General features: G+C 47.1%; 22 non-coding genes across 22 annotated transcripts; all 22 read left to right on the forward strand.

The window, feature by feature from the left end:
* The first annotated feature begins 2 nt into the window (after nucleotides 1-2).
* On the forward strand, nucleotides 3-74 carry Trnat-agu. Its single transcript has one exon. It is a non-coding gene; the product is annotated as a tRNA-Thr (tRNA).
* Nucleotides 75-622: 548 nt separating this feature from the next.
* Nucleotides 623-695, forward strand: Trnar-ucg. The gene has a single exon. It is a non-coding gene; the product is annotated as a tRNA-Arg (tRNA).
* A 438-nt stretch (nucleotides 696-1,133) lies between these two features.
* On the forward strand, nucleotides 1,134-1,206 carry Trnak-cuu. Its single transcript has one exon. It is a non-coding gene; the product is annotated as a tRNA-Lys (tRNA).
* Nucleotides 1,207-1,527: 321 nt separating this feature from the next.
* On the forward strand, nucleotides 1,528-1,599 carry Trnat-agu. Its single transcript has one exon. It is a non-coding gene; the product is annotated as a tRNA-Thr (tRNA).
* Nucleotides 1,600-2,144: 545 nt separating this feature from the next.
* Trnar-ucg lies at nucleotides 2,145-2,217 on the forward strand. The gene has a single exon. It is a non-coding gene; the product is annotated as a tRNA-Arg (tRNA).
* Nucleotides 2,218-2,655: 438 nt separating this feature from the next.
* Trnak-cuu lies at nucleotides 2,656-2,728 on the forward strand. Its single transcript has one exon. It is a non-coding gene; the product is annotated as a tRNA-Lys (tRNA).
* Nucleotides 2,729-3,049: 321 nt separating this feature from the next.
* On the forward strand, nucleotides 3,050-3,121 carry Trnat-agu. Its single transcript has one exon. It is a non-coding gene; the product is annotated as a tRNA-Thr (tRNA).
* A 548-nt stretch (nucleotides 3,122-3,669) lies between these two features.
* On the forward strand, nucleotides 3,670-3,742 carry Trnar-ucg. The gene has a single exon. It is a non-coding gene; the product is annotated as a tRNA-Arg (tRNA).
* A 438-nt stretch (nucleotides 3,743-4,180) lies between these two features.
* Nucleotides 4,181-4,253, forward strand: Trnak-cuu. The gene has a single exon. It is a non-coding gene; the product is annotated as a tRNA-Lys (tRNA).
* Nucleotides 4,254-10,681: 6,428 nt separating this feature from the next.
* Nucleotides 10,682-10,754, forward strand: Trnar-ucg. The gene has a single exon. It is a non-coding gene; the product is annotated as a tRNA-Arg (tRNA).
* Nucleotides 10,755-11,192: 438 nt separating this feature from the next.
* On the forward strand, nucleotides 11,193-11,265 carry Trnak-cuu. The gene has a single exon. It is a non-coding gene; the product is annotated as a tRNA-Lys (tRNA).
* Nucleotides 11,266-11,586: 321 nt separating this feature from the next.
* Nucleotides 11,587-11,658, forward strand: Trnat-agu. The gene has a single exon. It is a non-coding gene; the product is annotated as a tRNA-Thr (tRNA).
* A 545-nt stretch (nucleotides 11,659-12,203) lies between these two features.
* On the forward strand, nucleotides 12,204-12,276 carry Trnar-ucg. The gene has a single exon. It is a non-coding gene; the product is annotated as a tRNA-Arg (tRNA).
* Nucleotides 12,277-12,714: 438 nt separating this feature from the next.
* Trnak-cuu lies at nucleotides 12,715-12,787 on the forward strand. Its single transcript has one exon. It is a non-coding gene; the product is annotated as a tRNA-Lys (tRNA).
* Nucleotides 12,788-13,109: 322 nt separating this feature from the next.
* Nucleotides 13,110-13,181, forward strand: Trnat-agu. The gene has a single exon. It is a non-coding gene; the product is annotated as a tRNA-Thr (tRNA).
* A 1,099-nt stretch (nucleotides 13,182-14,280) lies between these two features.
* Nucleotides 14,281-14,353, forward strand: Trnak-cuu. The gene has a single exon. It is a non-coding gene; the product is annotated as a tRNA-Lys (tRNA).
* Nucleotides 14,354-14,674: 321 nt separating this feature from the next.
* Trnat-agu lies at nucleotides 14,675-14,746 on the forward strand. The gene has a single exon. It is a non-coding gene; the product is annotated as a tRNA-Thr (tRNA).
* Nucleotides 14,747-21,247: 6,501 nt separating this feature from the next.
* On the forward strand, nucleotides 21,248-21,320 carry Trnak-cuu. Its single transcript has one exon. It is a non-coding gene; the product is annotated as a tRNA-Lys (tRNA).
* A 321-nt stretch (nucleotides 21,321-21,641) lies between these two features.
* Nucleotides 21,642-21,713, forward strand: Trnat-agu. The gene has a single exon. It is a non-coding gene; the product is annotated as a tRNA-Thr (tRNA).
* A 545-nt stretch (nucleotides 21,714-22,258) lies between these two features.
* Trnar-ucg lies at nucleotides 22,259-22,331 on the forward strand. Its single transcript has one exon. It is a non-coding gene; the product is annotated as a tRNA-Arg (tRNA).
* A 438-nt stretch (nucleotides 22,332-22,769) lies between these two features.
* Trnak-cuu lies at nucleotides 22,770-22,842 on the forward strand. Its single transcript has one exon. It is a non-coding gene; the product is annotated as a tRNA-Lys (tRNA).
* Nucleotides 22,843-23,163: 321 nt separating this feature from the next.
* On the forward strand, nucleotides 23,164-23,235 carry Trnat-agu. Its single transcript has one exon. It is a non-coding gene; the product is annotated as a tRNA-Thr (tRNA).
* The last annotated feature ends 284 nt before the right edge of the window (nucleotides 23,236-23,519 follow it).

Raw genomic sequence — 23,519 nt, forward strand, 5'->3', positions numbered from 1 at the left:
GCGCCTCCTTAGCTCAGTGGCAGAGCGCTGGTCTAGTAAACCAGAGGTCGTGAGTTCGATCCTCACAGGAGGCAAAAGAATTTTGTAACAGCCCCTTCTAACGTAGATCTTTCGAAAAAAGCGGTCAAGGATATAAAAAATTATGAATGGGTTCGGTATTTAAGAAATGCTCTCGCAAATGAATAGTGCGAATGGTGCTATTAAAGTAGGCACCAGAAACTGCTGCTTTTGGCAGTCTCCGGAGAATGCCGACGTGGAATACTTAGTTCTTGTGATGTATTTTCTACCCCAGGTAGAGACCCTCGCGGTTGTCGTCGTCGTCGGCGCCGCCGCCGCCGCCGCTTTGGTAATAGCGGCAACTCGCCATTGTATGACATAGGGTGAGGTACCTTCTGCAAGCGACTGAGATGGCAGTAAGCGATTGAAGCTGATTTGCAACCTCTTGTTTGATCAGCGTCACAAGGGCTTGAATGTAACTTGCGATGGGACACAGCAAGAAGTAGCGTCGCCTTTTTAGTACTGAAATTGGAGATGGAGAATTGCGTCAAAGATGGGAAATTCATTCCGGCAAGCGTACAAATGGCGACAATGAGGTGTGTGTGGGGAAGCATATTGCGCCAGTGACCGTGTGGCCTAATGGATAAGGCGTCGGACTTCGGATCCGAAGATTGCAGGTTCGAATCCTGTCACGGTCGAGTTTTTCCAGTTCTGCAAAAGATGCATGCTGTTTTACTGAGTTGTTTGAGAACTACAAATCTAGTTGAAAGTTGCTGCTGGCCGCTTCCTGGCTGCAAACCGGCGTCTACCTGAAGCTCAAGCAAGACAAAGGGGTTGTGTAGCGAAATTTTCGGCACAGTGCCGATCAGGAGAGATTTTTGGAACTACTGCGTCTGACTCAGGACCCAAGAGCTGCGCCACAGGCGTCTGCGCACAGTCGAGCATGTGTGTTGAATAATGGTGCTGATAGCCACGTATCATTTCAAGTAGATTTGATGCCTTTCGTAAAATTTATTTCATTGAATAGGAATTGTAGCTCATTTGTGGCAGCAGGAAATAAGCTGTAGTCAAAAGGATCTTCCATAGATGGTCGCAGGTCGCATAAATACTGTATGGCTCGTGACGCGTTGTGTGGAGCCCGGCTAGCTCAGTCGGTAGAGCATGAGACTCTTAATCTCAGGGTCGTGGGTTCGAGCCCCACGCTGGGCGGCGCAAAATTTTGTGTCTACGCGGATGCAACCTGCGCCCCTCTCGTGAGCCTTGCGTAATGAACGTAACGGGTTACGACGATGCCTAGCTTCGTATGAATATCAGAGGAATGGTTTTTGAAGCTGAAAGTAGCTCTGAAATGAAATAAAAGTGTTGTTTTGGAATTTTAGGCGTACATCGATATCGTGTGAGATGTGTAGGAAAGCAGCAGCTGTGCTAACTAAATACAAATAATGGTCGCTAATGCGGTGCGTTTCCAGCTGAAGGGCTCCGATTGACTGGTCCATAAGATTGAAGTACCCGAAATGTGCACTAGGCGGCGCCTCCTTAGCTCAGTGGCAGAGCGCTGGTCTAGTAAACCAGAGGTCGTGAGTTCGATCCTCACAGGAGGCAAAAGAATTTTGTAACAGCCCCTTCTAACGTAGATCTTTCGAAAAAAGCGGTCAAGGATATAAAAAATTATGAATGGGTTCGGTATTTAAGAAATGCTCTCGCAAATGAATAGTGCGAATGGTGCTATTAAAGTAGGCACCAGAAACTGCTGCTTTTGGCAGTCTCCGGAGAATGCCGACGTGGAATACTTAGTTCTTGTGATGTATTTTCTACCCCAGGTAGAGACCCTCGCGGTTGTCGTCGTCGTCGTCGGCGCCGCCGCCGCTTTGGTAATAGCGGCAACTCGCCATTGTATGACATAGGGTGAGGTACCTTCTGCAAGCGACTGAGATGGCAGTAAGCGATTGAAGCTGATTTGCAACCTCTTGTTTGATCAGCGTCACAAGGGCTTGAATGTAACTTGCGATGGGACACAGCAAGAAGTAGCGTCGCCTTTTTAGTACTGAAATTGGAGATGGAGAATTGCGTCAAAGATGGGAAATTCATTCCGGCAAGCGTACAAATGGCGACAATGAGGTGTGTGTGGGGAAGCATATTGCGCCAGTGACCGTGTGGCCTAATGGATAAGGCGTCGGACTTCGGATCCGAAGATTGCAGGTTCGAATCCTGTCACGGTCGAGTTTTTCCAGTTCTGCAAAAGATGCATGCTGTTTTACTGAGTTGTTTGAGTACTACAAATCTAGTTGAAAGTTGCTGCTGGCCGCTTCCTGGCTGCAAACCGGCGTCTACCTGAAGCTCAAGCAAGACAAAGGGGTTGTGTAGCGAAATTTTCGGCACAGTGCCGATCAGGAGAGATTTTTGGAACTACTGCGTCTGACTCAGGACCCAAGAGCTGCGCCACAGGCGTCTGCGCACAGTCGAGCATGTGTGTTGAATAATGGTGCTGATAGCCACGTATCATTTCAAGTAGATTTGATGCCTTTCGTAAAATTTATTTCATTGAATAGGAATTGTAGCTCATTTGTGGCAGCAGGAAATAAGCTGTAGTCAAAAGGATCTTCCATAGATGGTCGCAGGTCGCATAAATACTGTATGGCTCGTGACGCGTTGTGTGGAGCCCGGCTAGCTCAGTCGGTAGAGCATGAGACTCTTAATCTCAGGGTCGTGGGTTCGAGCCCCACGCTGGGCGGCGCAAAATTTTGTGTCTACGCGGATGCAACCTGCGCCCCTCTCGTGAGCCTTGCGTAATGAACGTAACGGGTTACGACGATGCCTAGCTTCGTATGAATATCAGAGGAATGGTTTTTGAAGCTGAAAGTAGCTCTGAAATGAAATAAAAGTGTTGTTTTGGAATTTTAGGCGTACATCGATATCGTGTGAGATGTGTAGGAAAGCAGCAGCTGTGCTAACTAAATACAAATAATGGTCGCTAATGCGGTGCGTTTCCAGCTGAAGGGCTCCGATTGACTGGTCCATAAGATTGAAGTACCCGAAATGTGCACTAGGCGGCGCCTCCTTAGCTCAGTGGCAGAGCGCTGGTCTAGTAAACCAGAGGTCGTGAGTTCGATCCTCACAGGAGGCAAAAGAATTTTGTAACAGCCCCTTCTAACGTAGATCTTTCGAAAAAAGCGGTCAAGGATATAAAAAATTATGAATGGGTTCGGTATTTAAGAAATGCTCTCGCAAATGAATAGTGCGAATGGTGCTATTAAAGTAGGCACCAGAAACTGCTGCTTTTGGCAGTCTCCGGAGAATGCCGACGTGGAATACTTAGTTCTTGTGATGTATTTTCTACCCCAGGTAGAGACCCTCGCGGTTGTCGTCGTCGTCGGCGCCGCCGCCGCCGCCGCTTTGGTAATAGCGGCAACTCGCCATTGTATGACATAGGGTGAGGTACCTTCTGCAAGCGACTGAGATGGCAGTAAGCGATTGAAGCTGATTTGCAACCTCTTGTTTGATCAGCGTCACAAGGGCTTGAATGTAACTTGCGATGGGACACAGCAAGAAGTAGCGTCGCCTTTTTAGTACTGAAATTGGAGATGGAGAATTGCGTCAAAGATGGGAAATTCATTCCGGCAAGCGTACAAATGGCGACAATGAGGTGTGTGTGGGGAAACATATTGCGCCAGTGACCGTGTGGCCTAATGGATAAGGCGTCGGACTTCGGATCCGAAGATTGCAGGTTCGAATCCTGTCACGGTCGAGTTTTTCCAGTTCTGCAAAAGATGCATGCTGTTTTACTGAGTTGTTTGAGTACTACAAATCTAGTTGAAAGTTGCTGCTGTCCGCTTCCTGGCTGCAAACCGGCGTCTACCTGAAGCTCAAGCAAGACAAAGGGGTTGTGTAGCGAAATTTTCGGCACAGTGCCGATCAGGAGAGATTTTTGGAACTTCTGCGTCTGACTCAGGACCCAAGAGCTGCGCCACAGGCGTCTGCGCACAGTCGAGCATGTGTGTTGAATAATGGTGCTGATAGCCACGTATCATTTCAAGTAGATTTGATGCCTTTCGTAAAATTTATTTCATTGAATAGGAATTGTAGCTCATTTGTGGCAGCAGGAAATAAGCTGTAGTCAAAAGGATCTTCCATAGATGGTCGCAGGTCGCATAAATACTGTATGGCTCGTGACGCGTTGTGTGGAGCCCGGCTAGCTCAGTCGGTAGAGCATGAGACTCTTAATCTCAGGGTCGTGGGTTCGAGCCCCACGCTGGGCGGCGCAAAATTTTGTGTCTACGCGGATGCAACCTGCGCCCCTCTCGTGAGCCTTGCGTAATGAACGTAACGGGTTACGACGATGCCTAGCTTCGTATGAATATCAGAGGAATGGTTTTTGAAGCTGAAAGTAGCTCTGAAATGAAATAAAAGTGTTGTTTTGGAATTTTAGGCGTACATCGATATCGTGTGAGATGTGTAGGAAAGCAGCAGCTGTGCTAACTAAATACAAATAATGGTCGCTAATGCGGTGCGTTTCCAGCTGAAGGGCTCCGATTGACTGGTCCATAAGATTGAAGTACCCGAAATGTGCACTAGGCGGCGCCTCCTTAGCTCAGTGGCAGTTCCGCTTTAGACGCCGTGCAGTGTGGACGTGCCTAGTCTTCCGCTCCGCCGTAGCGTTACGTATAGTGGACTATCGTTTTTGTTTACGTGTTGTGTTGCAACTTCTGTGAGTGTTTCTTCGTCGTTGTTTCGTACCTTGTGTTTTTTTTTTCTGTCCTTATTTCAGTGTTTTTTGTGTAGCGGTTTCGACCGCATATTTTGAAAATGTCGTCCCAGGTTATTCCTCGTCAGGCTACAGTTAGTTTTGCTTTTGACAAGTCAACCCGCCATGTGCAACCCAGTTCTCTTGAGATTCATGATTGGTTGGTAGATACCTTTGGTGTTCATTCGGATCAGGTGCACACTGCTTATTTTGATACCGAACTGTATGTTTTCTTTGTTAAGTTTATGGACCCACTTCAGGTTGATAAAATTCTTTCTAAATATGGTCATCAAGTTCTCTTTCGGCATCGGGATGATTCTGTAAGTACCGTGCTGCTTTCCAATGCTTCCATCACGTATACCAATGTTCGTGTTTACAACCTTCCGCCGGAGGTGGATAATGTCTATCTTAAGGAGGGTCTACAGAAGTATGGTGATGTAAAGAGCATTCGCCTTGAACGCTGGTCAAGCCAACATCGCCTGCAATGTTACAGTGGTATTCGTTCAGTCGAAATGCACGTTAAGCAGAATATTCCATCTCACCTGCAGATCGGTGGATATCGTGTCCATGTAACATATAGTGGTCAGGTTGGCACCTGTTTTTTGTGCAATGAAAGTGGTCACGTGCGTACCGACTGTCCGCGGAGAGTTTTTGTTTTAAAAAATTCTCTCGAACAGCGTCGCAAGTTAACGGTCGCTGACCTCGTTGCAGGTGGATCTGCTCTTGGTGTAGCACAGTCCAGTGGTAGTAGCGCCCCGCCACAGGTTTTGCGCACCCCTGATACAGAATTTCCTCCTTTGCGTGCTAAATCTGATGTTGTTCCGTCTGTCCCTCAGGTGGGTGTGCCACTTTTGAATAATAAGAGGCGTCGCCCACACGATGGAAATAGTACGGATGAGGATCTCCCTGAGATGCCCCAGTCCGAGCGACCGGCATCCTCCGAGCCACTGTGTACTGTAGCTGCTCCCTGCCCTCCTGAGGTAGCGGTTCCGGTGGCGGCTGCTGGCGCCCCTCCGGCCTCCGACGCAGCTTCTCTCGAGTCGGGTCGTCGGTCGGGCCTGTTGGCGCCGTCTTCCGAACCGACTTCGATGTCACAACAAGTGGAGCCGCGACAACTTCCTGCTTCGCTGCCCCATACCTCTGCCAGCGGAGCTGCTCCGCTTCCTTCCAACTCTGCGGCCTCGGACCTTCCTGCTCACGTTTCGCCTCCGTGCAGTCCATGTTTGCCGGAAGCTAGTGCAGGTGTTGACCATTCCGTTTTGTCGGATGTTTCCCCCGCGACCCCGGATCCCGCATGTGGACCGGCGCGGGTGGTGTCGGATACAGAACTTGACCCTCCTACGTCACCGGCGGCTGAAGTTTCCTTGCCCGTCAGCCGACGCAAGTTACGCGTTCAGCCGAACGTTAATGCTGTTCGTAAAAAACCGAAACGTAAGGGATCCGCGGAACGGGGTAGCAGTCCCCCTCCCTCGGATGCCTCCGTCACCCCTGCTATGGACTGTGACGCTGGTGCGTCGGTGTAGGTGATTTGTTTTCTCGCTTTTCTCTCTATGGTTCAAGCATACACCTTTCTTACCTTAAATGTTAACCGTATTGAGTCCGACGTTCGCATTGCCTCTTTGCGGCAGTTTATTTACGACGCCTGTGCGGACGTAGTGTTTTTGCAGGAAGTGTTGTTTTCTGATCTCTCTCTACCTGGATTTCAAACTGTTTTTAATGTCGCGCCGGAATATTCAACAGGAACTGCTCTTTTCTTTCGAGAGGGCATTCCTATTACTGACATTGAATTCCTTGACTCTGGCCGTGGGATTGGTTGTCGTCTTTTTGATCTCCGCCTCGTTGTTTTGTATGCCCCCTCTGGTTCGGGTCACACTGTGGCTCGATCGCGCTTTTATAAAGAAGAGCTTATTTATCTTTTGCGCCAGAGTCCTCGGAGTCTCCTGCTCGGAGGCGATTTTAATTGTGTTTTACGCCCTGCAGACCAGTCCCCCAATTTTAATTATTGCCGTGATTTACATGACTTAGTTCGTACGATGCATCTGCGTGATGTTTGGGAACACAAATATCCAACCCTGGTGAAATATACGTTTTTTACCGCGTCCTCATGCAGTAGACTCGACAGATTCTATTTATCTGATTTTTTATGTGATAAAATTCTTTCTGTCGATGTTATTCCTACTAGTTTTTCTGACCATTGTGCTTTTACTGCAACTGTAAATCTTAGTCGCCAACCTGCAAAACTTTATCGTTCCCAGTGGATGTTAAATGTTTCCCACCTTGCCGACAGTGCTATGGATGATGTTATAAGTGGCGTGTGGGAGCGATGTCTTCGCTCTGTCCCGCGATACCCCTCCTTGCTGGTTTGGTGGACTGCGTTTGCCAAGCCCAAGATTCGTCAGACTTTGATTTTCTACTGTGCTGCTAGGACGCGTGATTTTAAGAACACGTATGAATATTACTACTCTGTCCTGCGTGAACTATATGACGCGGCGGGTACCTCTCCACTGCGGATCCATGATGTTCGTCGTATTAAAGCCAAGCTCTTGAGCCTTAAACGACGACAGATGGATGGTCTGCGAGTTAAGTCGAAACCTCACTCTCTTGTTGAAGGTGAACTGACATCCTTGTACCACCTGCTACGGCATCAGACTCGTCGTCGTCGCTCCTTCATCTCTTCTCTTACGGTGGATGATGGGCGACAGCTTAGTGCACAGGAGGAAATGGTTCGTGCTCTTCATCAGTATTACACTAGTCTCTATTCTGCCGATGATTCTGGTGAGTCTCTTTCGGATGATGTCTTTGGGGATCTAACTGCGACGATCGCGCCTGACGCGAACGGCGAATTTCTCCGGGAGTTCCAGGTAGATGATGTTTTCGATTTTATTGCTCGCTCTCCGTCCAGTAAATCGCCGGGTCCAGACGGCCTGCCTAAAGAATTTTATCTCCGTTTTTGGCCTCTTTTGGGTGGCATTTTTACGCAGATTTTAAATGAGATTGTCAGAGGGATGGATGTGCCTGCCGATTTTAAAGTAGGGAAAATTGTTTTAATTCCGAAGTCCTCTGGTCGTTTATCTGCTGCCAATCTTCGTCCGCTCACATTGCTGAATTTTGACTATAAGACAGCTGCTAGAGCGCTCAATAGCCGGCTGTCTTCTCTGCTTCGGGGTGTGATTGGTGCACATCAATGTTGTTTTCATGATAGATCTATTCTGACACCAGTAGCCGAATATCGGGATGTTGTCTCGGTTGCGGCGGTTACAAACGTACATTGTGCCTTTGCCTTCCTTGATTTTTATAAGGCTTTTGATCACGTCAGTCATGTGTTTTTAGATCGTGTTTTAGGTACAATAGGTTTTAACGCTTCATCACGTGGTGTTCTTGGCAATTTGTACAGGGGAATAACAGCTCGGGTGTCAGTCAATGGGCAGCTGACGCCGCCCATTGCTATCCGCCGCGGAGTGCCTCAGGGTAGTCCGCTCTCTATGTCTTTATTCGTTTTGTCCCTGGAACCGCTGCTTCGGACTATTGCTCTCAAGCTTCAGGGTATGTCCCTCTCTGGTGGGAAGCTCTCGGTTAAGGCATATGCGGATGATGTCGTTGTTCTCCTCCGTCAACGAGATGATATCCCGTTGTTGAAAGGGGCAGTTGATGCATACTGTCGTGTCTCTGGAGCGCGTCTCAATCAGGGTAAATGTAAGTTCCTTGATATTCGAGGATTTCGCGATGCTGACGTCCCTTGGGCCACTTTTGTCGATCGCCATACGTCCTTGGGGATTATCATTGATCGGTGTCCTCTAAAAATGGCGGCTCTCAATTGGAAATCTGTCACCGAGAAGATACAGGGGGCTCTGATGGTCCATGAGCAGCGCTCTGCTACCATTTTGCAAAAAGTCAGAATTTTAGACACCTACGTCCTATGTAAAGCTTATTATGTTGCTCAGCTGTTCCCACTTCCCATGATGGTGGCGAAAAGGTTGCGCCAATTGTCTAGCAGGTTTATATGGAAGGGCCATCTATTCAAGTTACGTTACGAGGTAATGACGAAACCGCGTCTCTCCGGAGGCTTGGGCCTCTCTGACATTACTCGCAAGGCGTCTGCTTTGTACGTCCGCCGAACGACTCTAATTGTTACGCAAGAAGTGACTTCAATTACATCCAGGCTTTTTACTGTTGTGCGTCCGGCGAGCCTTGCTCCACCTGTCGATGTCGGACGCCTAAATTTTAAGTTGAAACACATTCGGGAATTTTACATTGCGGTGAGTTACCTCGGTGACGTCTTCTTGCGGCGACCGGTGCCAACGACCAAGAGCTTGATTGCCCGCTGGGAGGGGCTGGCCAGTCCCAATCCAATAGAACTGGCGTCTCCATCCGTGTCCTGGAGGAACGTCTGGAAGAACGTTAGTCTGCCGATCCACTCTATGGCCGTGGCGTCCACGTGGTATAGGGTGATAAATAATTTGGTTCCCACCAATGTACGACTGCACCGTATTGGTCTTTCTGACACGGACACCTGTACTCGGTGTGGTCTCCTAGATACCCTTGAACATCGATTCACCTGCTGTGGGCACCTTGCTAATTGGCGTTGGCTCAGGAAACAACTTGCTTTTGTCACTAGGTCTGCTGAAGCCGCTTATACTATTGACATCATCGTCCGGCCCGATTCTTCCTTTTTTCCGCGGACGAAGCTCCATACCGTCATGTGGTTGATTGGCCATTTCGTACATTTTGTCAACAGTTGTCATGAAGAGGATGGACACCTAGCGTTTCGGCAGTACATGCTTACTGCTTACTGGCAGCGCTTGCGATTGCCAGGCCTCCGAGATGATTTTGCCAATATGCTTAGCCTGACATTTGAAAGAGAGGGTGTTGGCTAAGGTCACCTGTGTGAGCCATTTTCTTTTATACTGTTTCTGAATTTGCCGCCTTTATGTATGTAAAACAGTAAAAAAAAAAAAAAAAAAAAAAAAAAAAAAAAAAAAAAAAAAAAAAAAGTTGGGAGAGCGTTAGACTGAAGATCTAAAGGTCCCTGGTTCGATCCCGGGTTTCGGCAGGTATTCATTTTGATGCGACGCCAATGGAATTACTCTGCGTTTGTGATAATGCAACTACCGCTGACAACAAAAATGACTCTCTCCTGTAGCTGTTCTGGTTGCCTAGTGCATGCCGTAAGAGGAACTCACTAGACAACTAACTCCCTTAGAAGCAAAAGAATTAAAAATATCCTACCGACTGCATTCCTTTTTCTGTGTCAGGTGGTGAAGAACGTCTTCAACGGAACCGTGAAATGAGCGAAAACGTGGGAAACATTGAAAAAAAAAAAAAAAGAAAAAAAAAGTGGCAGAGCGCTGGTCTAGTAAACCAGAGGTCGTGAGTTCGATCCTCACAGGAGGCAAAAGAATTTTGTAACAGCCCCTTCTAACGTAGATCTTTCGAAAAAAGCGGTCAAGGATATAAAAAATTATGAATGGGTTCGGTATTTAAGAAATGCTCTCGCAAATGAATAGTGCGAATGGTGCTATTAAAGTAGGCACCAGAAACTGCTGCTTTTGGCAGTCTCCGGAGAATGCCGACGTGGAATACTTAGTTCTTGTGATGTATTTTCTACCCCAGGTAGAGACCCTCGCGGTTGTCGTCGTCGTCGTCGGCGCCGCCGCCGCCGCCGCTTTGGTAATAGCGGCAACTCGCCATTGTATGACATAGGGTGAGGTACCTTCTGCAAGCGACTGAGATGGCAGTAAGCGATTGAAGCTGATTTGCAACCTCTTGTTTGATCAGCGTCACAAGGGCTTGAATGTAACTTGCGATGGGACACAGCAAGAAGTAGCGTCGCCTTTTTAGTACTGAAATTGGAGATGGAGAATTGCGTCAAAGATGGGAAATTCATTCCGGCAAGCGTACAAATGGCGACAATGAGGTGTGTGTGGGGAAACATATTGCGCCAGTGACCGTGTGGCCTAATGGATAAGGCGTCGGACTTCGGATCCGAAGATTGCAGGTTCGAATCCTGTCACGGTCGAGTTTTTCCAGTTCTGCAAAAGATGCATGCTGTTTTACTGAGTTGTTTGAGTACTACAAATCTAGTTGAAAGTTGCTGCTGTCCGCTTCCTGGCTGCAAACCGGCGTCTACCTGAAGCTCAAGCAAGACAAAGGGGTTGTGTAGCGAAATTTTCGGCACAGTGCCGATCAGGAGAGATTTTTGGAACTTCTGCGTCTGACTCAGGACCCAAGAGCTGCGCCACAGGCGTCTGCGCACAGTCGAGCATGTGTGTTGAATAATGGTGCTGATAGCCACGTATCATTTCAAGTAGATTTGATGCCTTTCGTAAAATTTATTTCATTGAATAGGAATTGTAGCTCATTTGTGGCAGCAGGAAATAAGCTGTAGTCAAAAGGATCTTCCATAGATGGTCGCAGGTCGCATAAATACTGTATGGCTCGTGACGCGTTGTGTGGAGCCCGGCTAGCTCAGTCGGTAGAGCATGAGACTCTTAATCTCAGGGTCGTGGGTTCGAGCCCCACGCTGGGCGGCGCAAAATTTTGTGTCTACGCGGATGCAACCTGCGCCCCTCTCGTGAGCCTTGCGTAATGAACGTAACGGGTTACGACGATGCCTAGCTTCGTATGAATATCAGAGGAATGGTTTTTGAAGCTGAAAGTAGCTCTGAAATGAAATAAAAGTGTTGTTTTGGAATTTTAGGCGTACATCGATATCGTGTGAGATGTGTAGGAAAGCAGCAGCTGTGCTAACTAAATACAAATAATGGTCGCTAATGCGGTGCGTTTCCAGCTGAAGGGCTCCGATTGACTGGTCCATAAGATTGAAGTACCCGAAATGTGCACTAGGCGGCGCCTCCTTAGCTCAGTGGCAGAGCGCTGGTCTAGTAAACCAGAGGTCGTGAGTTCGATCCTCACAGGAGGCAAAAGAATTTTGTAACAGCCCCTTCTAACGTAGATCTTTCGAAAAAAGCGGTCAAGGATATAAAAAATTATGAATGGGTTCGGTATTTAAGAAATGCTCTCGCAAATGAATAGTGCGAATGGTGCTATTAAAGTAGGCACCAGAAACTGCTGCTTTTGGCAGTCTCCGGAGAATGCCGACGTGGAATACTTAGTTCTTGTGATGTATTTTCTACCCCAGGTAGAGACCCTCGCGGTTGTCGTCGTCGTCGTCGGCGCCGCCGCCGCTTTGGTAATAGCGGCAACTCGCCATTGTATGACATAGGGTGAGGTACCTTCTGCAAGCGACTGAGATGGCAGTAAGCGATTGAAGCTGATTTGCAACCTCTTGTTTGATCAGCGTCACAAGGGCTTGAATGTAACTTGCGATGGGACACAGCAAGAAGTAGCGTCGCCTTTTTAGTACTGAAATTGGAGATGGAGAATTGCGTCAAAGATGGGAAATTCATTCCGGCAAGCGTACAAATGGCGACAATGAGGTGTGTGTGGGGAAGCATATTGCGCCAGTGACCGTGTGGCCTAATGGATAAGGCGTCGGACTTCGGATCCGAAGATTGCAGGTTCGAATCCTGGCACGGTCGAGTTTTTCCAGTTCTGCAAAAGATGCATGCTGTTTTACTGAGTTGTTTGAGTACTACAAATCTAGTTGAAAGTTGCTGCTGTCCGCTTCCTGGCTGCAAACCGGCATCTACCTGAAGCTCAAGCAAGACAAAGGGGTTGTGTAGCGAAATTTTCGGCACAGTGCCGATCAGGAGAGATTTTTGGAACTACTGCGTCTGACTCAGGACCCAAGAGCTGCGCCACAGGCGTCTGCGCACAGTCGAGCATGTGTGTTGAATAATGGTGCTGATAGCCACGTATCATTTCAAGTAGATTTGATGCCTTTCGTAAAATTTATTTCATTGAATAGGAATTGTAGCTCATTTGTGGCAGCAGGAAATAAGCTGTAGTCAAAAGGATCTTCCATAGATGGTCGCAGGTCGCATAAATACTGTATGGCTCGTGACGCGTTGTGTGGAGCCCGGCTAGCTCAGTCGGTAGAGCATGAGACTCTTAATCTCAGGGTCGTGGGTTCGAGCCCCACGCTGGGCGGCGCAAAATTTTGTGTCTACGCGGATGCAACCTGCGCCCCTCTCGTGAGCCTTGCGTAATGAACGTAACGGGTTACGACGATGCCTAGCTTCGTATGAATATCAGAGGAATGGTTTTTGAAGCTGAAAGTAGCTCTGAAATGAAATAAAAGTGTTGTTTTGGAATTTTAGGCGTACATCGATATCGTGTGAGATGTGTAGGAAAGCAGCAGCTGTGCTAACTAAATACAAATAATGGTCGCTAATGCGGTGCGTTTTCCAGCAGAAGGGCTCCGATTGACTGGTCCATAAGATTGAAGTACCCGAAATGTGCACTAGGCGGCGCCTCCTTAGCTCAGTGGCAGAGCGCTGGTCTAGTAAACCAGAGGTCGTGAGTTCGATCCTCACAGGAGGCAAAAGAATTTTGTAACAGCCCCTTCTAACGTAGATCTTTCGAAAAAAAAGCGGTCAAGGATATAAAAAATTATGAATGGGTTCGGTATTTAAGAAATGCTCTCGCAAATGAATAGTGCGAATGGTGCTATTAAAGTAGGCACCAGAAACTGCTGCTTTTGGCAGTCTCCGGAGAATGCCGACGTGGAATACTTAGTTTCTTGTGATGTATTTTCTACCCCAGGTAGAGACCCTCGCGGTTGTCGTCGTCGTCGTCGGCGCCGCCGCCGCTTTGGTAATAGCGGCAACTCGCCATTGTATGACATAGGGTGAGGTACCTTCTGCAAGCGACTGAGATGGCAGTAAGCGATTGAAGCTGATTTGCAACCTCTTGTTTGATCAGCGTCACAAGGGCTTGAATGTAACTTGCGATGGGACACAGCAAGAAGTAGCGTCGCCTTTTTAGTACTGAAATTGGAGATGGAGAATTGCGTCAAAGATGGGAAATTCATTCCGGCAAGCGTACAAATGGCGACAATGAGGTGTGTGTGGGAAAGCATATTGCGCCAGTGACCGTGTGGCCTAATGCATATGTGCACCGTGAAAACAAAAAAAAAAAAAAAAAATGGATAAGGCGTCGGACTTCGGATCCGAAGATTGCAGGTTCGAATCCTGGCACGGTCGAGTTTTTCCAGTTCTGCAAAAGATGCATGCTGTTTTACTGAGTTGTTTGAGTACTACAAATCTAGTTGAAAGTTGCTGCTGTCCGCTTCCTGGCTGCAAACCGGCATCTACCTGAAGCTCAAGCAAGACAAAGGGGTTGTGTAGCGAAATTTTCGGCACAGTGCCGATCAGGAGAGATTTTTGGAACTACTGCGTCTGACTCAGGACCCAAGAGCTGCGCCACAGGCGTCTGCGCACAGTCGAGCATGTGTGTTGAATAATGGTGCTGATAGCCACGTATCATTTCAAGTAGATTTGATGCCTTTCGTAAAATTTATTTCATTGAATAGGAATTGTAGCTCATTTGTGGCAGCAGGAAATAAGCTGTAGTCAAAAGGATCTTCCATAGATGGTCGCAGGTCGCATAAATACTGTATGGCTCGTGACGCGTTGTGTGGAGCCCGGCTAGCTCAGTCGGTAGAGCATGAGACTCTTAATCTCAGGGTCGTGGGTTCGAGCCCCACGCTGGGCGGCGCAAAATTTTGTGTCTACGCGGATGCAACCTGCGCCCCTCTCGTGAGCCTTGCGTAATGAACGTAACGGGTTACGACGATGCCTAGCTTCGTATGAATATCAGAGGAATGGTTTTTGAAGCTGAAAGTAGCTCTGAAATGAAATAAAAGTGTTGTTTTGGAATTTTAGGCGTACATCGATATCGTGTGAGATGTGTAGGAAAGCAGCAGCTGTGCTAACTAAATACAAATAATGGTCGCTAATGCGGTGCGTTTCCAGCTGAAGGGCTCCGATTGACTGGTCCATAAGATTGAAGTACCCGAAATGTGCACTAGGCGGCGCCTCCTTAGCTCAGTGGCAGAGCGCTGGTCTAGTAAACCAGAGGTCGTGAGTTCGATCCTCACAGGAGGCAAAAGAATTTTGTAACAGCCCCTTCTAACGTAGATCTTTCGAAAAAAGCGGTCAAGGATATAAAAAATTATGAATGGGTTCGGTATTTAAGAAATGCTCTCGCAAATGAATAGTGCGAATGGTGCTATTAAAGTAGGCACCAGAAACTGCTGCTTTTGGCAGTCTCCGGAGAATGCCGACGTGGAATACTTAGTTCTTGTGATGTATTTTCTACCCCAGGTAGAGACCCTCGCGGTTGTCGTCGTCGTCGTCGGCGCCGCCGCCGCTTTGGTAATAGCGGCAACTCGCCATTGTATGACATAGGGTGAGGTACCTTCTGCAAGCGACTGAGATGGCAGTAAGCGATTGAAGCTGATTTGCAACCTCTTGTTTGATCAGCGTCACAAGGGCTTGAATGTAACTTGCGATGGGACACAGCAAGAAGTAGCGTCGCCTTTTTAGTACTGAAATTGGAGATGGAGAATTGCGTCAAAGATGGGAAATTCATTCCGGCAAGCGTACAAATGGCGACAATGAGGTGTGTGTGGGGAAGCATATTGCGCCAGTGACCGTGTGGCCTAATGGATAGTTCCGCTTGCGACGCCGTGCAGGTCGCACGTGTTGTGCCTTCGCTCCGCAATAGCGTGTGCAAGCCGTGACTACTTTCGTTGTTTACGTTGTTTGCTAGATTTGCTGTTTTGTGCATCCGTCACTTCACTTCGCTTTTAGTGTTTTGTGTCGTTCTGTGTTAGCGGTCTCGACCGTTTAATAAGTGGATATGTCGTCCAGGTTGTTCCCAAGGAAATGTACTCTGTGTTTCGAATTTGACAAGTCTACACGTCATGTTCAACCGAGTTCCATGGAAGTTCACGATTTCATAGTGGATGTCATTGGTATTACGTCTGACCAGGTTCATACTGCCTATTACGACACAGATCTCTACTGTTTCTTCGTCAAGTTGTTAAACCCTGTGTTACTGGAGAGGATTCTGTTAAAACATGGTAGCAGAGCTGAGTTCCGTCATCGTGACGCCTCGGTGAGTACTGTTCTCATATCCAATGCTGATGTAGAATATAAAAATGTCCGTGTGTACAACCTGCCGCCGGAAGTTGAAAACTGTTATTTACGTGAGATTTTGACGAAGTATGGGGAGGTCAAGCAAATCCGTAACGAACGTTGGTCTAGCCAACATCGGTTACAGTGTTTTAGTGGCGTCCGGTCAGTCGAAATGCACGTCAAGCAAGATATCCCCTCCCATCTTATTGTTTGTGGGTATAAAGTGCATGTCACCTACAGTGGGCAACCAGGCACATGCTTTATTTGTAACGAAACTGGCCACTTGCGTACGAACTGCCCTAAACGTGTCTTTGTTCTCAAAAGTACTTTGGAACAGCGTAGAAAATTGACATTGGCCGATCTTGTTAGGGAGGCACCAATCACGGACATCGAACGCCCTAGTGATAGTGAAATATTGCCCCCAGAGCCTGGTTTGCCTGTTGCCGACTTTCCACCCTTTCCTTCAAAACCGGTTACAGATCCGCCTGCTTCCAAATCTGACGTGCAGCTGCTGAGCCACAAACGGCGACGAACGTGTGATGATGATAGTCCGGACGAAGATCTCCAGGAATTAGAACATGACGTCCCGAAAGAGATGCCGGTTACGGTTACTAACTCACGTTTTTCTGAACCGTCGCACGCAGCTGTCGACGTTGCGGCTATTGACGTCATTCCGAGTGACGTACAGGCAGCTTTGGCATCACAACAGCCGAGCCCGCCGCCTGAAGTCGCGACGTCACCACAGGACGAATCACAACAAGCGCGTGCTCCCGATAAGCATAACGAGGAAGGCAGTATTTGTGTACAAACTGAAGGAAGTCAAAGTCCGTCTACAAACAAACACGCAGTTCGTGCTAGTGACAACAAACAAACTTGTCCACCTTCTGAGTCAGTTCTTTCTGCAGATCAGATGGCTGAGGCGTCACATCCCGTTATGGACTGCGAAGTCACTCACGACCCTCCCACGCCTCCGTCTGCCGATGTGTTCCCTAGCAGAGCACGTAGTAGGACCAAAGTTCAACCCAACGTCAACGCAGTACGGAAGAAAAACAAACCCAACGACACCCAAGTGACTGTTCGTGATCCTCCCGACAATGCAGACCATTCCGAAGTTTCTATGCCCTTGTAATGCGACCAGTGTTGTTTAGTGACCCTTTCCGTACCTCACTGTACTAATGGCACAAGCGTACAAATTCGTCTCCCTGAACATAAATAAGATTCGATCTGATCTCAAAATTGCGGCCCTACAGCAGTTTCTATACGAATCTGACGCTGATATTGTGTTGTTACAGGAAGTTACTGTTTTGAATCTCTTCATCTCTGGTTTTAAAACCATATCAAACGTTGCTCCTGAGGAAAGTACAGGTACCGCACTTTTCATACGGGAAGGTATTCCAGTTGGGGAGATCGAGTTTTTAGATTCCGGTCGAGGAGTGGGCTGTAAAATTTTTGATGTCACCCTTGTTAACTTATATGCCCCGTCAGGCAACAGCAACAAATTCGAACGGTCACGTTTTTATAAGGAGGATGTTACGTATCTGTTGCGGGGAAGTCCTCAAAACCTGATAATAGGAGGTGACTTTAACTGTGTTCTACGTAAAAACGATCAGTCCCCTAATTTTAACTACTGTAAAGAACTGCACGAGCTAGTTAAGAATATTAAGCTGAAAGATGCTTGGGAACTGCAGTATCCTACTTTAGTTAAATTCACTTTTTTCACCGTTACTTCATGCAGCCGTCTGGATAGAATTTATCTATCGGACTGTATCAGTGACCGACTCCTAGCGGTTGACGTAATCCCGGCTAGTTTTACCGACCATTGCGCTGTTGCGGCAACAATTCACTTAAATCGACAGCCTACCAAATTATTAAGTTCTCCGTGGATGTTAAACATATCGCATCTGGCGGACGCTGAATTATTTGACGTTATCAGACATGTGTGGGAAACTTGTTTGCGTTCCATCACTTTTTATCCGACTAAAGCGATGTGGTGGACCACTGTTGCCAAACCAAAGCTTCGAAAAAGTCTCATTTATTATAGTGCTCAGAAAGCACGCGCCTGCAAGAAGACCTTTGAGTTTTACTACACTGTGTTGCGACAATTGTATGATTCATCCACTGCGACCAACACTAACTTTCCATCAATTCAACGTGTCACGGCTAAACTTGTCAGCTTGAAGCGTCAACAATTGGAAGGTCTGAAAGTTAAATCCAAACCTAAATCTGTTTTAGCCGACGAAATGACATCTATGTACCATTTATTCAAGCATTTATCACGCCGCCGCCGGGCTTTCATTGATGTTTTGGAAAGAGATAATGGGGAATTACTCTCTACTCAAGCGGCCATTATTAGTGAAATTCACCAACATTTCCAACGACTGTATTCCAGTGAGATTGTCAATGAACCTGCTGTCAGTGCAGTGGTCAATGTTTTTGATAGGGCGATTAGTCCTGCTGACAATGTCGACTTTTTATCGGATTTCACTCCCGAGGAAGTTTTAGCCTTGATCTCCAAGTCGCCTTCCTTTAAATCGCCTGGTCCTGATGGTTTGCCCAAGGAATTTTATACCAAATTCTGGAATGTCCTTGGTGGTACTTTTACTGAAATTGTTAATGAAGTCATGAGTGGTGGTCCTCTTCCTGCCGACTTGAAAGTGGGTAGAATTGTTTTAGTCCCGAAGAGAACTGGTCACAAGCGAGTTGATAATCTCCGTCCAATCACATTATTGAACTTTGATTATAAAACGATTGCCCGAGCGATTAATAGCAGAATGGCCCCCATCCTTGGGAAAGTTATTTATTCACATCAGTCTTGCCTTCCAGGGAGATCCATTATGACTCCGGTTGCAGAGTACAGAGACGTTATTTCAGTAGCGGCTGTAACCAACATCAAATGTGCTTTCCTTTTTCTTGACTTTTGCAAAGCTTTTGACCGCGTTAGTCATCACTATTTAGAACGCATCCTGCAACGAATTGGACTCGAAGAACGAGCTGTGGCAGTCATTCGGAATATGATAACCGGCATTACTGCTAGGATCACAGTTAACGGTCAGCTGACACAAGCTGTTAGCATACGACGCGGTGTACCGCAAGGCAGTCCGTTGTCGATGTCGCTCTTTGTTTTGTCGCTCGAGCCATTTCTGAAGAGATTGTGTATCACATTAAGTGGCCTTTCTGTCTTAGGGAGCAATCTTACTGTGAGGGCTTACGCCGATGATGTTGCTGTTATCCTACGTCATGAGTCTGAAGTGGCCCAATTGCGGGCTGAGATTGATACTTACAGCACTGCTTCTGGGGCGAAACTCAGTGAGGGTAAATGTAAGGTTCTACGCTTACGGGGCTTCGAATCTCTTGCTATACCGTGGGCGCAGATCGTCGAACAACATGTTGCTCTGGGTATCATCATCGATAGGTGTCCCTTACGTATGGCAGCTAAAAACTGGAAACTTACTGCCAATCGCATACAGGGAGCTATAGTGGAAAACACCTGGCGATCGACAAATATCCTCCAGAAGATCAGGATTTTGAATACATACATACTCTGTAAAGCTTATTATGTCGCTCAGGTGTTCCCTCTTCCCAAAATGCAAGCCCATAAGATCATGCGTTTGTCCAGCAGGTTTGTGTGGCTCGGTCATATTTTTAAGTTAACCTATACCACACTGTCTAAGTCAGTGCAAGCTGGGGGCCTGCAACTCAATGATATCCGTCGAAAGGCGACAGCACTCTATATAAAACGAACAACTGTGATAATTACCACGATGCCCCATACTATCACATCGAAGCTGTTTCGCATTGTTCGCCCTAAATGTATGAAACCGCCAATTGACATCGGTAAACTCAACTTTCAATTGCAACATGTCGGTGTTTATTACCTCGAAATTAGTTACTTAGGTGACAGTGTTTTCACAAGTCCTTGTCTCACGACAGTGTTCTTACTTGCTCAGTGGCAGAAGTACGAAGCTCCAACTACAATTGAAATGCACTACCCAAGAATCGTCTGGACGGCAGTGTGGACCAATATTACTCTAAAAATTCATTCCTCCGATGTGATTTCCGCCTGGTATAAAGTTGTCCACAATCTTGTTCCAACCAACGAAAAACTCAACCGCATTGGCTTAAGTGCTACTGACAACTGCCTCAAATGTGGATTGGTAGACACTCTGAGGCACAGGTTTACTTGCTGCGGGCATCAGTTCAACTGGCATTGGGTGCGGAAACGATTGGCGCTGCTCACACGTAGCACTGAAAGTCTTTATACAACTAATATCCTCCTGTGGCCTGATACACGGTTTTACCCCAAAACGAAAAACAATACTGTAATGTGGATGCTGGGTCATTTTGTCACTTACGTCATCACTAACCACGGAGAAGACAATATTACTGCCTTTACTGCTTATATGGAAACGGCATATTGGCGAAGAAACCAGTTCCCGCACATTAAAAGGGATTTTGGAAACATGTTAAAAATACTGTTTGAGAAACAGGGAATTGGGTGATTCTAAAGTCAATCCACGATTACTGTTAACATTTCCACGGTGAAGTTCCCAAGTACAAGCGAACACTGAATACTATTTTCGTTATCGTTTCACCTATGGCGCTTGAAGAACCTGAAGTTTTCTTTTCTTTCTTATTCCTCATTATTTGTTTTTTGCGGGAAGAGACATTTTTTTTTTTTTTTTTTTTTTTTTTTTTCCCTTGGTTTTGAGAGAGATTTCTATTTTTCGTTGCACTTATATTACAAAGCAGACGAGGCAATAAACTCCTTGTAATCCGGAAGAACCAGTATTCTTTTTGTGTACTGTTGTACGACGCCAGTGAATCTGGAGACTTTGATTTCTTTTGACTATAGCTGATGAAGCTCGCCAAGGACGGCATTCATGGAGAGCGCAAGGAGGGCTGTAAGGGGAGAAGGGAGGCCCTAAAAAAATAAAGAAAAAAAAAAAAACAAGAAAAAAAAAAAAAAAAAAATGGATAAGGCGTCGGACTTCGGATCCGAAGATTGCAGGTTCGAATCCTGTCACGGTCGAGTTTTTCCAGTTCTGCAAAAGATGCATGCTGTTTTACTGAGTTGTTTGAGTACTACAAATCTAGTTGAAAGTTGCTGCTGGCCGCTTCCTGGCTGCAAACCGGCGTCTACCTGAAGCTCAAGCAAGACAAAGGGGTTGTGTAGCGAAATTTTCGGCACAGTGCCGATCAGGAGAGATTTTTGGAACTACTGCGTCTGACTCAGGACCCAAGAGCTGCGCCACAGGCGTCTGCGCACAGTCGAGCATGTGTGTTGAATAATGGTGCTGATAGCCACGTATCATTTCAAGTAGATTTGATGCCTTTCGTAAAATTTATTTCATTGAATAGGAATTGTAGCTCATTTGTGGCAGCAGGAAATAAGCTGTAGTCAAAAGGATCTTCCATAGATGGTCGCAGGTCGCATAAATACTGTATGGCTCGTGACGCGTTGTGTGGAGCCCGGCTAGCTCAGTCGGTAGAGCATGAGACTCTTAATCTCAGGGTCGTGGGTTCGAGCCCCACGCTGGGCGGCGCAAAATTTTGTGTCTACGCGGATGCAACCTGCGCCCCTCTCGTGAGCCTTGCGTAATGAACGTAACGGGTTACGACGATGCCTAGCTTCGTATGAATATCAGAGGAATGGTTTTTGAAGCTGAAAGTAGCTCTGAAATGAAATAAAAGTGTTGTTTTGGAATTTTAGGCGTACATCGATATCGTGTGAGATGTGTAGGAAAGCAGCAGCTGTGCTAACTAAATACAAATAATGGTCGCTAATGCGGTGCGTTTGCAGCTGAAGGGCTCCGATTGACTGGTCCATAAGATTGAAGTACCCGAAATGTGCACTAGGCGGCGCCTCCTTAGCTCAGTGGCAGAGCGCTGGTCTAGTAAACCAGAGGTCGTGAGTTCGATCCTCACAGGAGGCAAAAGAATTTTGTAACAGCCCCTTCTAACGTAGATCTTTCGAAAAAAGCGGTCAAGGATATAAAAAATTATGAATGGGTTCGGTATTTAAGAAATGCTCTCGCAAATGAATAGTGCGAATGGTGCTATTAAAGTAGGCACCAGAAACTGCTGCTTTTGGCAGTCTCCGGAGAATGCCGACGTGGAATACTTAGTTCTTGTGATGTATTTTCTACCCCAGGTAGAGACCCTCGCGGTTGTCGTCGTCGTCGTCGGCGCCGCCGCCGCTTTGGTAATAGCGGCAACTCGCCATTGTATGACATAGGGTGAGGTACCTTCTGCAAGCGACTGAGATGGCAGTAAGCGATTGAAGCTGATTTGCAACCTCTTGTTTGATCAGCGTCACAAGGGCTTGAATGTAACTTGCGATGGGACACAGCAAGAAGTAGCGTCGCCTTTTTAGTACTGAAATTGGAGATGGAGAATTGCGTCAAAGATGGGAAATTCATTCCGGCAAGCGTACAAATGGCGACAATGAGGTGTGTGTGGGGAAGCATATTGCGCCAGTGACCGTGTGGCCTAATGGATAAGGCGTCGGACTTCGGATCCGAAGATTGCGGGTTCGAATCCTGTCACGGTCGAGTTTTTCCAGTTCTGCAAAAGATGCATGCTGTTTTACTGAGTTGTTTGAGTACTACAAATCTAGTTGAAAGTTGCTGCTGTCCGCTTCCTGGCTGCAAACCGGCGTCTACCTGAAGCTCAAGCAAGACAAAGGGGTTGTGTAGCGAAATTTTCGGCACAGTGCCGATCAGGAGAGATTTTTGGAACTACTGCGTCTGACTCAGGACCCAAGAGCTGCGCCACAGGCGTCTGCGCACAGTCGAGCATGTGTGTTGAATAATGGTGCTGATAGCCACGTATCATTTCAAGTAGATTTGATGCCTTTCGTAAAATTTATTTCATTGAATAGGAATTGTAGCTCATTTGTGGCAGCAGGAAATAAGCTGTAGTCAAAAGGATCTTCCATAGATGGTCGCAGGTCGCATAAATACTGTATGGCTCGTGACGCGTTGTGTGGAGCCCGGCTAGCTCAGTCGGTAGAGCATGAGACTCTTAATCTCAGGGTCGTGGGTTCGAGCCCCACGCTGGGCGGCGCAAAATTTTGTGTCTACGCGGATGCAACCTGCGCCCCTCTCGTGAGCCTTGCGTAATGAACGTAACGGGTTACGACGATGCCTAGCTTCGTATGAATATCAGAGGAATGGTTTTTGAAGCTGAAAGTAGCTCTGAAATGAAATAAAAGTGTTGTTTTGGAATTTTAGGCGTACATCGATATCGTGTGAGATGTGTAGGAAAGCAGCAGCTGTGCTAACTAAATACAAATAATGGTCGCTAATGCGGTGCGTTTCCAGCTGAAGGGCTCCGATTGACTGGTCCATAAGATTGAAGTACCCGAAATGTGCACTAGGCGGCGCCTCCTTAGCTCAGTGGCAGAGCGCTGGTCTAGTAAACCAGAGGTCGTGAGTTCGATCCTCACAGGAGGCGAAAGAATTTTGTAACAGCCCCTTCTAACGTAGATCTTTCGAAAAAAGCGGTCAAGGATATAAAAAATTATGAATGGGTTCGGTATTTAAGAAATGCTCTCGCAAATGAATAGTGCGAATGGTGCTATTAAAGTAGGCACCAGAAACTGCTGCTTTTGGCAGTCTCCGGAGAATGCCGACGTGGAATACTTAGTTCTTGTGATGTATTTTCTACCCCAGGTAGAGACCCTCGCGGTTGTCGTCGTCGTCGTCGGCGCCGCCGCCGCTTTGGTAATAGCGGCAACT

The sequence above is a fragment of the Schistocerca piceifrons genome, chromosome 7 (assembly GCF_021461385.2).
Source record: "Schistocerca piceifrons isolate TAMUIC-IGC-003096 chromosome 7, iqSchPice1.1, whole genome shotgun sequence".
Classification (NCBI taxonomy): domain Eukaryota; kingdom Metazoa; phylum Arthropoda; class Insecta; order Orthoptera; family Acrididae; genus Schistocerca; species Schistocerca piceifrons.